This window comes from Pristiophorus japonicus, chromosome 7 (genome assembly GCF_044704955.1).
Source record: "Pristiophorus japonicus isolate sPriJap1 chromosome 7, sPriJap1.hap1, whole genome shotgun sequence".
Classification (NCBI taxonomy): domain Eukaryota; kingdom Metazoa; phylum Chordata; class Chondrichthyes; family Pristiophoridae; genus Pristiophorus; species Pristiophorus japonicus.
In genome coordinates, this window is record NC_091983.1 from 8,574,447 (window position 1) to 8,588,807 (window position 14,361).

Below are 14,361 nucleotides of genomic sequence, written 5' to 3' on the forward strand. Positions count from 1 at the left end.
AGATAGACAAGAAGGGAAAGGAGGTGGGGTAGCTCTGTTGATAAAGGATGATATCAGGGCAGTTGTGAGAGACGATATTGGCTCTAATGAAAAAAATGTTGAATCATTGGGCCCAAGTTTCCACATGATTCGTGCCTGATTTTTAGGAGCAACTGGTGGAGAACGGACTATTTTAGAAATCGCAATTCTCCACATTTTTTTTTCTGCAGTTCGAGTCAGGTAGAACAGTTCTAGTTTAGAACAGAATTTTTTCTTCAAAAGGGGGCGTGTCTGGCCACTGACGCCTGATTTGAACAGTGAAAATGTACTCCAAACTAAAGTAGAATGGAGCCAGTGAAGATTTTTGTAGAACTGAAAAAACCTGTTCTACACATTAAAAAATCAGGCGCAGGTTACAAATTAGGCGTCCAGAATGAGGTGGTGGGAAGGGAACTCATTAAATTCGACAATAAATCCTTATTTATACTTCTACAAATATTATACAAATAAATCCAACCTGAATAAACATTTATAAGCCAAGAAAAGATTAAATAAACCATCTTCCTACCTGTGTGAAAGTGCTTCAGCCAGGGAGAATTCTGCAGCCGTTCGTGCCGCTGAGCGGGAGGGAGGGGGAGAACGTTCGTGTCGCTGTGCGGAACAGAGAGAGAGAGAGAGAAGCGAGGGGGATGCCGGTGGGGAAGGGAGAGGTCGGATCGGATCCAGTCCGGGAGTCTGGTCCAGTGGGGGGGGGGCGGGTCGGGGAACAGGAGTGCGGGTCGGGTCAATCGGGGGGAGCGGTTGTCGGGGGCGGGGAGCAGGAGCTGGCCGTGGGAGGAGCCTTATCCATGCAGCCCCAGTGAGGCCATTCAGCCAGGGCTAGGGGTTGCGTGCTTCGGGCCCCTCCCACACAGTTCGGCGCCTGGAGCTACTGCACTTGCGTGCCGACTGTAACCCGCATGTGCAGAGGTCCCGGCACTGTTTTCAGCGCCGGGACCTGGCTCCGCCTCCCCCACAGCTCGTGCTGGCTGCGCCGAGGGCCAGAGGACCTGTAAGTAGGTGGAGAATACAGAGGATTTTTTTAGGCGCGAAAAACGGGCGCCCAGCTCGGAGGGGCGCCCGTCTTTTTTCTTGTGGAAACTTGGGGCCCATTGTGGGTGGAGATTAGAGATAGCAAGGGGAAAAAGTCACTGGTGGGTTTAGTTTATAGGCCCCCAAATAATCACGGTGAGGCGGGCAATAATCAAGGGAATAATGGAGGCATGTGAAAAAGGAACGGCAGTAATCATGTGACATTTTAACCGACATATCGATTGGTCAAATCGCACTGGGTAGCCTAGAGGAGGAATTCAAAGAATGCATATGGGATTGTTTCTTTGAACAGTATGTTACAGAACCTACAAGGGAACAAGCTATCTTAGATCTGGTCCTGTGTAATGAGACAGGAAAAATAAATGATCTCGAAGTAAAAGATCCCCTTGAAATGAGTGATCACAGTATGGTTGAATTTGTAATATAGATTGAGGTAGTGTCTCAAACGAGCGTACTATGCTTAAACAAAGGGGACTACAGTGGGATGAGGGCAGAGTTGGCTAAAGTAGACTGGAAACACAGACTAAACGGTGGCACAATTGAGGAACAGTGGAGGACGTTTAAGGAGCTCTTTCATAGTACTCAACAAAAATATATTCCACTGAAAAAGGGCGGTAAGAGAAGGGATAACTAGCTGTGGATAACCAAGGAAATAAAGGAGAGTATCAAATTAAAAACCAATGCATATAAGGTGGCCAAGGTTAGTGGGAAACTAGAAGATTGGGAAAATTTTAAATGACAGCAAAGAATGACGAAGAAAGCAATAAAGAAAGGAAAGATAGATTACGAAGGTAAACTTGCGCAAAACATAAAAACAGATAGTAAAAGCTTTTACAGATATATAAAACGGAAAAGAGTGACTAAAGTAAATGTTGGTCCCTTCGAAGATGAGAAGGGGGATTTAATAATGGGAAATGTGGAAATGGCTGAGACCTTAAACAATTATTTTGCTTCGGTCTTCACAGTGGAAGACACAAAAACCATGCCAAAAATTGCTGGTCACAGGAATGTGGGAAGGGAGGACCTTGAGATAATCACTATCACTAGGGGGGTAGTGCTGGACAGGTTAATGGGACTCAAGGTAGACAAGTCCCCTGGTCCTGATGAAATGCATCCCAGGGTATTAAAAGAGATGGCAGAAGTTATAGCAGATGCATTCGTTATAATCTACCAAAATTCTCTGGACTCTGGGGAGGTACCAGCGGATTGGAAAGCAGCTAATGTAATGCCTCTGTTTAAAAAAGGGGGCAGACGAAAGGCAGGTAACTATAGGCCGGTTAGTTTAACATCTGTAGTGGGGAAAATGCTTGAAGCTATCATTAAGGAAGACATCTAGATAGGAATAGTGCAATCAAGCAGACGCAACGTGGATTCATGAAGGGGAAATCATGTTTAACTAATTTACTGGAATTCTTTGAGGATATAACGAGCATGGTGGATAGAGGTGTACCGATGGATGTGGTGTATTTAGATTTCCAAAGGTGTATTTAGATTTCGATAAGGTGCCACACAAAAGGTTACTGCAGAAGATAAAGGCAAGCGGAGTCAGAGGAAATGTATTAGCATGGATAGAGAATTGGCTGGCTAACAGAAAGCAGAGAGTCAGGATCAATAGGTCCTTTTCGTGTTGGAAATCGGTGGTTAGTGGTGTGCCATAGATGACCTGGAAGAGGGGACAGAGTGTAGTGTAACAAAATTTTCAGATGACACAAAGATTAGTGGGAAAGCGGGTTGTGTAGAGGACACAGAGAGGCTGCAAAGAGATTTAGATAGGTTAAGCGAATGGGCTAAGGTTTGGCAGATGGAATACAATGTCGGAAAGTGTGAGGTCATCTACCTGGGGGGGGAAAAAAACAGTAAAAGGGAATATTATTTGAATGGGGAGAAATTACAACATGCTGAGGTGCAGAGGGACCTGGGGGTCCTTGTGCATGAATCCCAAAAAGTTAGTTTGCAGGTGCAGCAGGTAATCAGGAAGGCGAATGGAATGTTGGCCTTCATTGCGAGAGGGATGGAGTACAAAAGCAGGGAGGTCCTGTTGCAATTGTATAGGGTATTGGTGAGGCCGCACCTGGAGTACTGCGTACAGTTTTGGTTACCTTACTTAAGGAAGGATATACTAGCTTTGGAGGGGGTACAGAGACGATTCACTCGGCTGATTCCGGAGATGAGGGGGTTACCTTATGATGATAGATTGAGTAGACTGGGTCTTTACTTGTTGGAGTTCAGAAGGATGAGGGGTGATCGTATAGAAACATTTAAAATAATGAAAGGGATAGACAAGATAGCGGCAGAAAGGTTGTTTCCACTGGTTGGGGAGACTAGAACTAGGCGACACAGCCTCAAAATACGGGGGAACCAATTTAAAACCGAGTTGAGAAGGAATTTCTTCTCCCAGAGGGTTGTGAATCTGTGGAATTCTCTGCCCAAGGAAGCAGTTGAGGCTAGCTCATTGAATGTATTCAAGTCAGAGATTTTTAACCAATAAGGGAATTAAGGGTTGTGGGGAGCGGGCGGGTAAGTGGAGCTGAGTCCACGGCCAGATCAGCCATGATCTTGTTGTATGGCGGAGCAGGCTTGAGGGACTAGGTGGCCTACTCCTGTTCCAAATTCTTATGTTCTTATGTTCAATAAGATCATGGTTGATCTTCGACATCAGCTCCACTTTCCTGCCCGATCTCCATATCACTTGATTCCTGTAGAGTCCAAGGGGCCGAGTTTGGTGAAACCTAAGTTCTGCCCAAGTACCGTCCAAAGGTCCGCTAAGATCCTGATGGTACTTTGGGTGGAAGTTTCGTGAAAAAATGTGGGAAAAACCACTAGGTTGCAAAAATAGGCCTTGCCATGCTGATTCTTGGCAGCAGCGATCTGTCGGTCCCATTCTGGGTGGCAAATGCGATCCTCTGCAAAGTACCGCCGAGGATAGAGTCGGGCCCAGGGAGGGGTGAACGGTGAAATTAAAATGTTTTCAAAACTATTTTTTTTAAAAACTACCAGAAATCCTTCAGCGGGACCCTATCAACCTAAATCCCTGCAAAAGAAATAAAGAAAAGAAGTGCACTAATCTTTTTTTGCAGGTGTTCATACTTACCGTTCAGGTAAGACCTGCCTCCACACGTTAAAAAAAATCCACGCACAAGCATCTTCTACCCTTCAGGATATATTCAGGACCTGGAATATTAGGTCCTTCATTGAAACACTCGGCGGTCTCTTCTGTTGCTAGAGCGGAGGACCGCCCAGACCAAACTGGGGACTCGGGCAGGAGGACTCTTGTTTGCGTTGCACGCCAGCGGACGGTCCCCAGCGGTCTTCTCTCCCCTCCAGCGTGCGGACCTGACCAAACTCGCTCAGAGGGGAGAGCGCCCAAAAAACATTGAGACCGCCGAGAAAACTCGGCGGCAGCCGCAGTGAGTCAACCAAACTCTAGCTCCAAAAATCTATCTATCTCAGCTCTGAATAGTCTCAACGATTTAGCACCCACAGCCCTTTTGGGGAGAGAATTCCAAAGATTCACAACTCTCGAGAAAAGAAATTCCTCCTCATCTCAATCTTAAATGGACGTTTCCCCCCCCCCCCCCCCCGTCCCTTTATCCTCAGACTGCCCCAGCCTCTTGGAGCACTCGCGAGGACACGATCTGGATTGGCACTTCAGTGTAATACTAAGGATCTTGTTTGAGATGCTGTCTTTCAGATAACACATTAAACTGAGGTCTTGTTCAGGTAGATGTAAAAGAATCCATGGTGCTATTCAAAGAGAGCAGGGCAGGGGGTCTCCATCTATCCAGGCCCACATTCCTCCCTCAGCCAACGCCATCATCATCATAGGCAGTCTCTCGAAGCGAGGATGAATTGCTTTTACACCAAAGAGGAATGAGTTCACAGGTGTTTCAATGAAGGACCTAATATTCCAGATCCTGAATATATCCTGAAGGGTGGAAGATGCCTGTGCGTGGATTTTTTTTAACGTGGGGTGGCTGTTGCACATCAGCCACCGCAACGGCTTGACAGAGCTAGGTCTTGGTCCAGTGGCAAGGATTACCCGAGACGACTGGAGAGCAGCTTTGCTGCACGGACCTAGTGCGCACACACATCGCAGTGTGGGCTGGTCTGCGCTGCCCCTGGGTCCTCGCCTCTTCTGGGCCCCAAACTCATGCCTCTCCTGGGCCCCGATCACATCCCTCTACAGACTCTTGCCGCTCCTTCGCTCCTCCTGCTGTGCCTGCCCGCACTGCAATCAGCGACCTGGCTTCGCAGCCTCCTGCAGCAGCACGTGCTTCTCCCTGCAGTGGTATGCCGCCACGCACTGCTCCTTCTGATGGCCCCGGCCTGCTGATGGTCTTGCAGGCCAGGACTGTGCCGATTTCCAGGCCGGGCCGCCGCACGCTGCTCCCTCTAATAGAATCCCTGCTCATTTATTTCAAACGTTGTTTGAGACCTTGAATAAATTGACTGCTGCATTTGTCTATATAACAAGAGCGCTTCACTGTGACTTTTGCAATCAGTCACCATATCCAGATACACACGGACCAAACCCCTCTGCTCTATTTACTCTCAATAATTAATGACCGTCAACAGAATTCACCCCTTCAAAAAAGAAACAATAGTCCTTGACCTTGCTGCAATTTATTGAAGCCATTGTTTGAAGTAGAATTGTAGAATTTATAATAGGTGCACACACATTCCATTTTGTGCCATTTAAGCATGTCTGGCATTGAAAAGTGTCACAATAAGGAAGCTTAGTTGCTAAAGACATTGCCCAGTGTTCAACTGAGCCAAACTGATAAAGATCCAAAATATTATCCAGGGTTTATGCTGTTGGTGTTAGAGTTGGGTGCAACAATTGGTGTCAGTGTCCTTTGGTAAGGGAGGGAAAATTCAATTTGGATCCTTGCAGGTGGATGATCTTGGTGTTTTCTCAGCCTATGGCAGAATCTACTGACAGGACCTTCTTTGAACTGTTAACATTGCAAAACATTTTGGGACAAGTCGATGCAATTGGTGCTCCTGGTGTGAAAACTCCCCCATTGGGTGCACATATCGGGAAATTACACACAGTCTGGTTGAAATTTCCTGTGCATTAAAAGAGCACTAAAATGGAACATCTCCCGTAAAGCTCTAATGTACAAATTCACAGAATAATTTTCCAACAGCTGAACTGATCGACTTGAGACTAAGTGTTCTGAATAGTGGCTCCCGGCTTGCCTGCTGGGACATTACGAATGCATGCGGCCCTCTATTTTCTGTCCATTAAATTTTAGCTTTTACCCTACCTGCGCTTGTCTGCGGGCAGAGTATTGAAGCAGGATTCGCTCTTGCTGCCAGACGCAACGTGTGCATACAATCAGCCTGTTCAGCTGATTCAGATTTCCTGAGTTCCTGCGATCTCTAACTCTTGGGAGGCTAGGATAATTTATTCAGCTCAACGAGTTGACGCTGACACCTGAAGAGTTCCATTCCAACGCTTCCCCCAAGTGTTGCCTTTGGCCACGTTTAACCAGATCGGAAAGCTACGAGGTAGTTAGTTGATGGGGGCGTCCTGCAATCACATGGTTCACAGACCGAAGAGAACTGCCTACAGGGTCGTGCTGCTAATCGCTTTCCCAGAGCTCCCACTGTATGAGTGTGAATATCACATGAGGATGGAAGGGGGCTCATCTGTGATGCCACCTTCGCTTAAATAGACTCACTACCTCGGTTCACAGCGGGAGGGTGGCCACTTGGGCAAAGTAACAAGGGACGGCTGGTGCATTGGAAACCTAAACACACTGAGTGAGTGTCTTCAGGAAATGGAAATAAACAATCTGCTTCAATGTGCAGCACGGAGAACTAATCCGGCTGGATTGATGGCTGCAATGACAGCTCTCAGCCTAAATAATGCGCTGCACATTGTGGATGGAGACTCCTTTCTTGGGACACAAGGAAATGACTTATTTTATTTCCATTCTAATTTCATATACACTGCTGGGGACTCGATCAGAAAAGCCGAATCTGTGTGCAAGAATAGTTGGCCTCACCCAGCACACAACCTTCGCAAGATTGAGTTCAGCAGCACCAGATGTAAAACAGATCAACCACCTGGCCTACAGACATTTTTTCGTATTTTAAGGCAGCTTGGGAGTGGAAAGGAAAGCAGTCAGAAAAAAGTGGGCAAAGTTGCACAAAGACAGGATAGTTAAGTGTCACAGGCTATTCTACAATGAGGATTGCATAACACCGTCTGCACCTGTCCTTACCAGATATCTGCACTTGCACACTGGATAGTGGTCAGGTCTAAGAAGCTTGGCTGCTTATTGTCCCCTCCTCTCGTGCAGAGGCAGGAGATCAGATGTAGTGCTTCTACCCTAGCACCCTGATTGTGATCAGTGGATTGCACAGGGAGAAGCCTTTTTTTAATCATCATAGGCAGTCCCTCGGAATCGAGGAAGACTTGCTTCCACTCTCAAAATGAGTCCTTAGGTGGCTGAACAGTCCAATACGAGAACCACAGTCCCTGTCACAAGTGGGACAAATAGTCATTGAGGGTAAGGGAGCGTGGGACAGGATTGCCGCACGTTCTTGCTGCTGCCTGCGCTTGATGTCGATATCAAAGCGTCGAAGTTCCCGGGCAACTATGGCGGTGCGTCATTCCGGCCTGTTGCTGTTGGAGTTATCCATGAGAGTCTTGACATTCCAGGTCCCGAACTTCATATTAACGGAGTGGAAGATCCCTGTGCGCGAATTCTTTTAATGTGGGGTGGCCGTTGCACACGGGCTTAGCTGAGCAAAGTCTTGGTCCAGTGGCAAGGGGGTCCAAGACGACTGGAGACCAGGCATTGCTGTATGAACCTAGTTGCCGACAGCAAGATGTTGGCCGCAAGCTCGGCGCTGAGTAGCGCCCTTGATGGTAGGTGGTTCGAGGCTTGATTGGGGGCAGGCATTGGGAGGGTCAGTGGCCCACTGGAGTTCAGAGTGGGAGGTCACAGCCATGATGCTCACTAGTCAGAAGAGGCCAGGTCACCAGTGGGGAAGTAGAGGCCCAGTTGTCTCTGAAGGAGGAGGAAAGACCAATCGCTGCCGTAGAAATGGAGGAGAGGCCCAGACGCTGTCGTGGAGGAGAGACACAGCTGCCGTCGCTGGGGAGAGGCCTGGTCACCACTGGATTGTCTGGTTGGAGGCTCGTCGGGGATCGGGTGGAGCAGCTGGGTCGACATCGGAGGAGGAGGTTGCTGAGGAGGGGGGGGAAACAGAGAGGTCCAGGACGCCGCTACAGGAGGTTTGGATGTCGCTTGTTGTCCGGTCGTCGTCGCCGATGGGTGGTTTGGAGCGAAGCCTAAGGTAGGCCCGAATATTTGGATTTGCAGGATTAGGGTTTAAGGTAGGAATTTATGAGAGATGCACCCCATATTAGGGTCTATTAGGGCTAGGGGGAGTTTAGACAGTGGGAGGGGGGAGCTTATGGGTGAATAGTTGTCGGATGGCAAGGGTAAAGTTGATTTGGCAGGGGAACTCCCGAGGGATCTGCCACCCCAGCAGCCATCTTGAAGTGTCACTTCAAATTCAGAGACTGATGGAGGGTACACACCATGTGGCAAAACTCCGAGATTTCAAATCGCCGGCAGCCAAACACAGATGGCACCAACATTCCTTGGCAGGAGCCTCACTATCTCCTGGAAGATGATGTGACACTAAGAAACAGTGCCTTGATCACAGATTCCACATAAGTAAGTGGGAATAAATTCTATTCTTCTGATAGAGATTTTTGCTGTTTGGTTTACATCTTAAGAAATTTTCTGGACAGCTCGCTCAAGAGTTGTTTGGTCTAGAATGGAACAGCTGGCAATGCAATCTTGTTAGACATAGAAACTAACAGCACAGAAGGAGACCATTTGGCCTGTCGTGCCTATGCTGGCTCTTAGAGCAGTCGTGCTGGTCCCACATCCCTGATTTTTGTCCATAACCCTGCATAGAATCTTAGGGCTAGACTTTCGGCAACATTCCGCCCATATTACCACCCATTTTTCGGTTTTTATACCATTACCGTCCAGTGTTCGCTATAAGTAGAAACTAGCGCCCACTTAACGCCCGCCCATCAACTGCAGGTGATTTTCCATGCACTAACGTATACCGCCCATACTACAGACAGGTGCTAAATTTGGCATTTCGCCGAAATACCACCCAAATTATCGCCGGCATTTTCTACCGCCCTGAAAAGGCTGCACTTATCTGACCTTAAACCAGCCGTATGGACGCCATGTTTCAAAACGGATGTACTTGAAGAAAAGGCTGCTTTTACTTGTAGGTAGCATTAAAATCACTCGAGTGTATTTTTGAGGCTGTTTGAAATCAATGCTTATAATCTGAGGGTATAATAGAGTATCTGGATTAATTTCTTGGTTATTTAAGAAAAATTTAATAATTTTTGACAGTTTAGAGGACTTTTAAAGGAATGGGGCCTGCAGTTTCTCAGCCAATACTGCTAACTAATTACATGCTGCAGAATACAGCTGGAAGAAGGTTTATTAAAGAGCATTATGTGTCCAAAGAGGTGGCAGACTGCCGAGGAGGAGGAGACCTTACACCCAACGCATTTACAGGGATAAGCGGTCATACCTGGACCGATCCGATTGGACGTGTCTGAGGAGACTGCGCTTCCGAAAGAAGGCCATCAATGAAATATGCCAACTAATTAAGGGAGACTTGCAGCCTACCAGCACTATCAGGACTGCACTGCTCGTTGAGGTTAAGGTGACCTTCTATGCACCGGGCTCCTTTCAAGAATCAGCTGGCGACGGTTGCTGCATCTCTCAGCATACCACACATTGCTGCATTCGGCAGGTGACAGCAGCGTTTTACGCACAAAAGGTTTGACTTGATAAACTTCCCAATGACCGGGGAGGCACAGAGTGTGAGGGGGCTTTGGGTTTCTCGAGAATAGCAAACTTCCCTAAGGTTCAGGGTGCAATAGACTGGATGCACATCACCCTGCGAGCACTTTGAGGAAGCAGAGGTGTTTTGGAACCGAAAGGATTCTTTCCCTGAACGTGCAGCTCATTGTCGACGACAAGCAACTAATCATGGCAGTAAATGCCAATTTTCCAGGGCGCATTCATGATGCGCACATCTTGCGTGAGAGCACTGTCTCCGACCTCTAAGAGCCAGCCGCAAGGTCAATGCTGGATGCTTGGTGACAAAGGATACTGCCTCGCCACCTGGCTCTTGACCCCCTTCCGTAAGCCCCAGAGAGATGCTGAGCATCGATACAATAACAGCCACATAGCCACACGCAATATCGTCGAAAAACCAATCGTAGCAGCACTTCAGATGCCTGGGCCACTTTGGAGGCAGCCTACAATACCACCCTGAGCAGGTCGCTGAGTTCATTGTGCTGTGTTGCATGTTGCACAACTTGGCAATCAGAAGGGGATAGGAAATGCTACAGGGGGCTGCTGGATCACCTCGGAACAGAGTGGACGAGGCAGAGGAGGAGGTGGGGGTGGGGAGGAGGAGTCTGGCCTTGAACGCTTGACACCACTCACCCCTACACTGCAGGAGAAGCCCCGTGGTAGTTATGCTGCAGCAAAACTGTTAAGTCAGCTCATAGATGAACGCTTTGCTTGAACGGTTAAGAGTTAAGTTTAAACCTTAAAATGGCCATTGTTTGCAACCCCCGTATTGATTGTTGGTCCTTAATTTTGGAAAAGTGAGTGAGACACTGCACAATAAAATTTTATGAATGTTGATATTTTTGTCAAATAAATTAATAAATAATATCTTTTTAAAGTAAATTTGAAACAAATTTTAAACAAAGCAACAAGATTGAAAATTAAAAATTAAAGTTTAAACATTAAGCCCACAACACCCCAAACAGTAAACAATTTTAAATTAAAAAAAAAACATCCACAATGCCCCCCCACAAACAGTAAACAATTTTTCATAGAGTTAACATTTTTGGAATCAACAACCCCTCTGCCCCCCCCCCCCCCCCCCCAAACCTGCCAACAAATTTACCTGCTCTAAGGGGGGTTTGGGTGGTCTCTGAGGGGGTCAGGTTCCCTTCTGACCAACTTGAGCGGTTCGAATCGCTCCCACTCCCTTGGGTTCTGTCCTCTGGATTTATTTGGGGGGTGTGACAAAAGTGCAGAGGACACTGGTTAGTTGCAAAGAACTTTGTTTTTATTACAGTCAAGGTAATACAGGCTTATTACTCTAGTAAGAAAATACACGGCCAAACTTACAATCAGTCTAATAAAGAACAATACAAGGAAAGGTACAAGGTCAAACTTAAAATCACAAATCACTCTGAATATGCAGTGCAGGGTTTTTTTATTAAAGGGGATTGCAGTAAAATGATACCTCCCACCTCCCAATACCTAATTCTAGCTAAGTTAGACTCTAGGGCAGGCAGGAACTTATGCTTACCAATCCTTTTGATAGTTAATGGTAGATGGTGATGATCTTACGTTCTTCCTTCCTTCCTTCCTTCCTTCCTTCAGGACTTCAAGACTTTGAGGCTGGAGAAGTTAGTTTACAACTGTCACGTTGGTTTCTCTCCTTGTCTTGATGAGGTAGTAGCAGCCTGGTAGCTACCTACAGTGGCCAGTTATACGATTTCAGTGTTCTAATCTTGCCACTAAATCTGTTCAGAATCCTTTGTATAATTTTGGCGGGCTTGGTTCTTCGTTGTAATATTTTGTCAGGCTTGTTAAAAGTTGAGATGTCTTGGGTGGGTTGATGTTCGAAAACTGTTTCCTGATGGAGATATTAATTTGGTAATTGCAATGTCCTTTTGTGCTTAGTCTTTCGCATACAGGCTGGATTGGGCCTCTTTGTGATGTATATGTTGAAATGGTTGTCCAGACCCATGTTGATAGGAAGCTGCCTCTGGGTGATTTTGTAATGTTAATGTCTCTTGTGGAGAAGGATTTTCAAATACTCATTCTTCCAGTCAGGTTAACTCAGTTCTCACACCCAGGTAGCTTTACTTAATTAGACTGTCTCTTGCTAGCTCCGTAGGTCCGCCCACAGCCTTGAGTTTGTCTTTTAAAATCCAAAATTCTATTAAAGTTCGTAGTTTCTTCCATAAGCACTTTAGAGTTACAAACTTTTCGGTAGATAGTCCAAAATTAAATTTCCTTTCGAATGAGCCCAAACACAGGGGGGAATTTCTTGTGAATTTTGCACTCCTTCATTTGTGACCACCATCTCTTTTTCTCTCTCTTTTCCCTACCTCCACCTCGCCTCCAAATGTTTTTTGGCATCACGCCTGTCCTTGCCCAAGTTGCGACCAGTACATTATGCAGCGGGGAGCCCCGAGCGCTGTTGCTGTAGGGGGGGGGGGGATGACTGTGGCAGTGCCATGTGTGGGGAAGATGGAGGGTATGACCACCCGCCTTCAGAGTCAGAAGTATTGCCATGCTCCTGATTCACATGTGCAGTTGGCAGTGGTGTACTACACCTTGGGGTTCAGTGTTGTACACCGATTCCAGCGCTTGCCGCATGGCATCAACGGAATCGGCGATTTGCCGCATCACCGCAATCAGCACCACCGTGTCTTCCGTGCTGATTGCGCTGCGATGTTTCTGGCTAGTCCACCAATTGCCTGGAGAAGCTCTCGATGCGCTGTCTAGGGCGAGCAATCATGTCCAGGTCGGCATCTGACTGTCTTCGAGCATGCCTCCCCTGCCGAATCAGCCTCCGCGGATTAGGCACAGGGGCTGTACCACTCAGTGCGCCCTGCTGTACACCGCTTGGTACCGCCACTTCCTCGGGACCGAATCCATGAAATGTGGATTCAGCTGAGATGGTTGCAGGAATGAAAGATCCTTCAGTTGCCACCCTCCTTCTACTTCCAACGGTACATCCTGGGGTGGGTCGGAAAGCCTGATCGTTTCATCATCCTCCCTCCTCCTCCTCCTCCTCCTTCTCCTCCTCCTCTTCGGTGTCGTCTCTGGTCAGAAGCACGACAATCGGCACTGTGTGCTCCTGGTCAGCTAGAAAACATAACCAAAGAGGTAAGCAGAAGGGGAAGGGATGGTCAGGGTGACATTTTAATGCTTGCATTGCGCAGATGTGAAGAGGAGCAACATTACTGCATTATACATCACTGAGAGACGCTACATGCAATGAACATGAACAGAATTTACAGAGCATTCATGGCATTATAATAAGATTGCATGATGGTTCCAGCATTACATTACATCACGGCATCCTTTATACATTATGTTAGACCATAAGAAATAGGAACAGGAGTTGACCATATGGCTCCTCGAGCCTGCTTCTCCATTCAGTAAGATCATGGCTGATCTGATCATGGACTCAGCTCCACTTCCCCGCCCGCTCCCTATAACCCCCTATCCCCTTATTGTTTAAGAAACTGTCTATTTCTGTCTTAAATTTATTCAATGTCTCTCTGAGGCAGCGAATTCCACAGATTTACAACCCTGAGAATAAATTTCCTCATCCTGTTTTAAATAGGCGGCCCCTTATTCTAAGATCGTGCCGTCTAGTTCTAGTCTCCCCCATCAGTGGAAACATCCTCTCTGCATTCACCTTGTCAAGCCCCCTCCTAATTTTATAGGTTTCGATAAGATCACCTCTCATTCATCTGAATTCCAATGAATAGAGGCCCAACCTACTCAACCTTTCCTCATAAGTGAACCCCCTCATCCCCGTAATCAACCTAGTGAACCTTCTCTGAACTGCCTCCAAAGCAAGTATATCCTTTTGTAAATATGGAAACCAAAATTGCACACAGTATTCCAGGTGTGGTCTCACCAATACCTTATATAGCTGTGGCAAGACTTCCCTGCTTTTATATTCCATCCCCTTTGCAATAAAGGCTAAGATAATATTGGCCTTCCTGATCACTAGCTGTATCTGCTTACCATCTGTTATATATGTAAACCTGTCAATACCTTGTGTAGCCACCAGAGGGCTCATCCCCTGGAGTCCCAAGTGATCCCACAATCCCTTGGGAGCACCTGTACATAAGGAGGCCTCACAGGCTGGAGAGGCACTCTGGAGATCTGCAATAAAAGACTATGGTCACACTTTACTTTGAGCTCACAGTATCTAGTCCGATGTTTTATTCATACATAACATTATCCTTTTGTGTTTCATGCGCAAGTACCCCCAGGTCCCACTGTATTGTAGCACTTTGCAATCCTTCTCCATTTAAATAATAACTTGCTCTTGGATTTTTTTCTGCCAAAGTGCATGATCTCACACTTTCCAACATTATACTCCATCTGCCAAATTTTTGCCCACTCACTTAGCTTGTCTATGTCCTTTTGCAAATTTTTTTTGTGTCCT

General features: G+C 46.8%; 1 protein-coding gene across 21 annotated transcripts in view; it reads left to right on the forward strand.

Annotated features, from left to right (window-relative positions):
- Positions 1–14,361, forward strand: part of rims1a (regulating synaptic membrane exocytosis 1a) — a 908,397-nt gene that overhangs the window by 99,267 nt on the left and 794,769 nt on the right. The gene's annotated exons all lie outside the window — the stretch shown is intronic.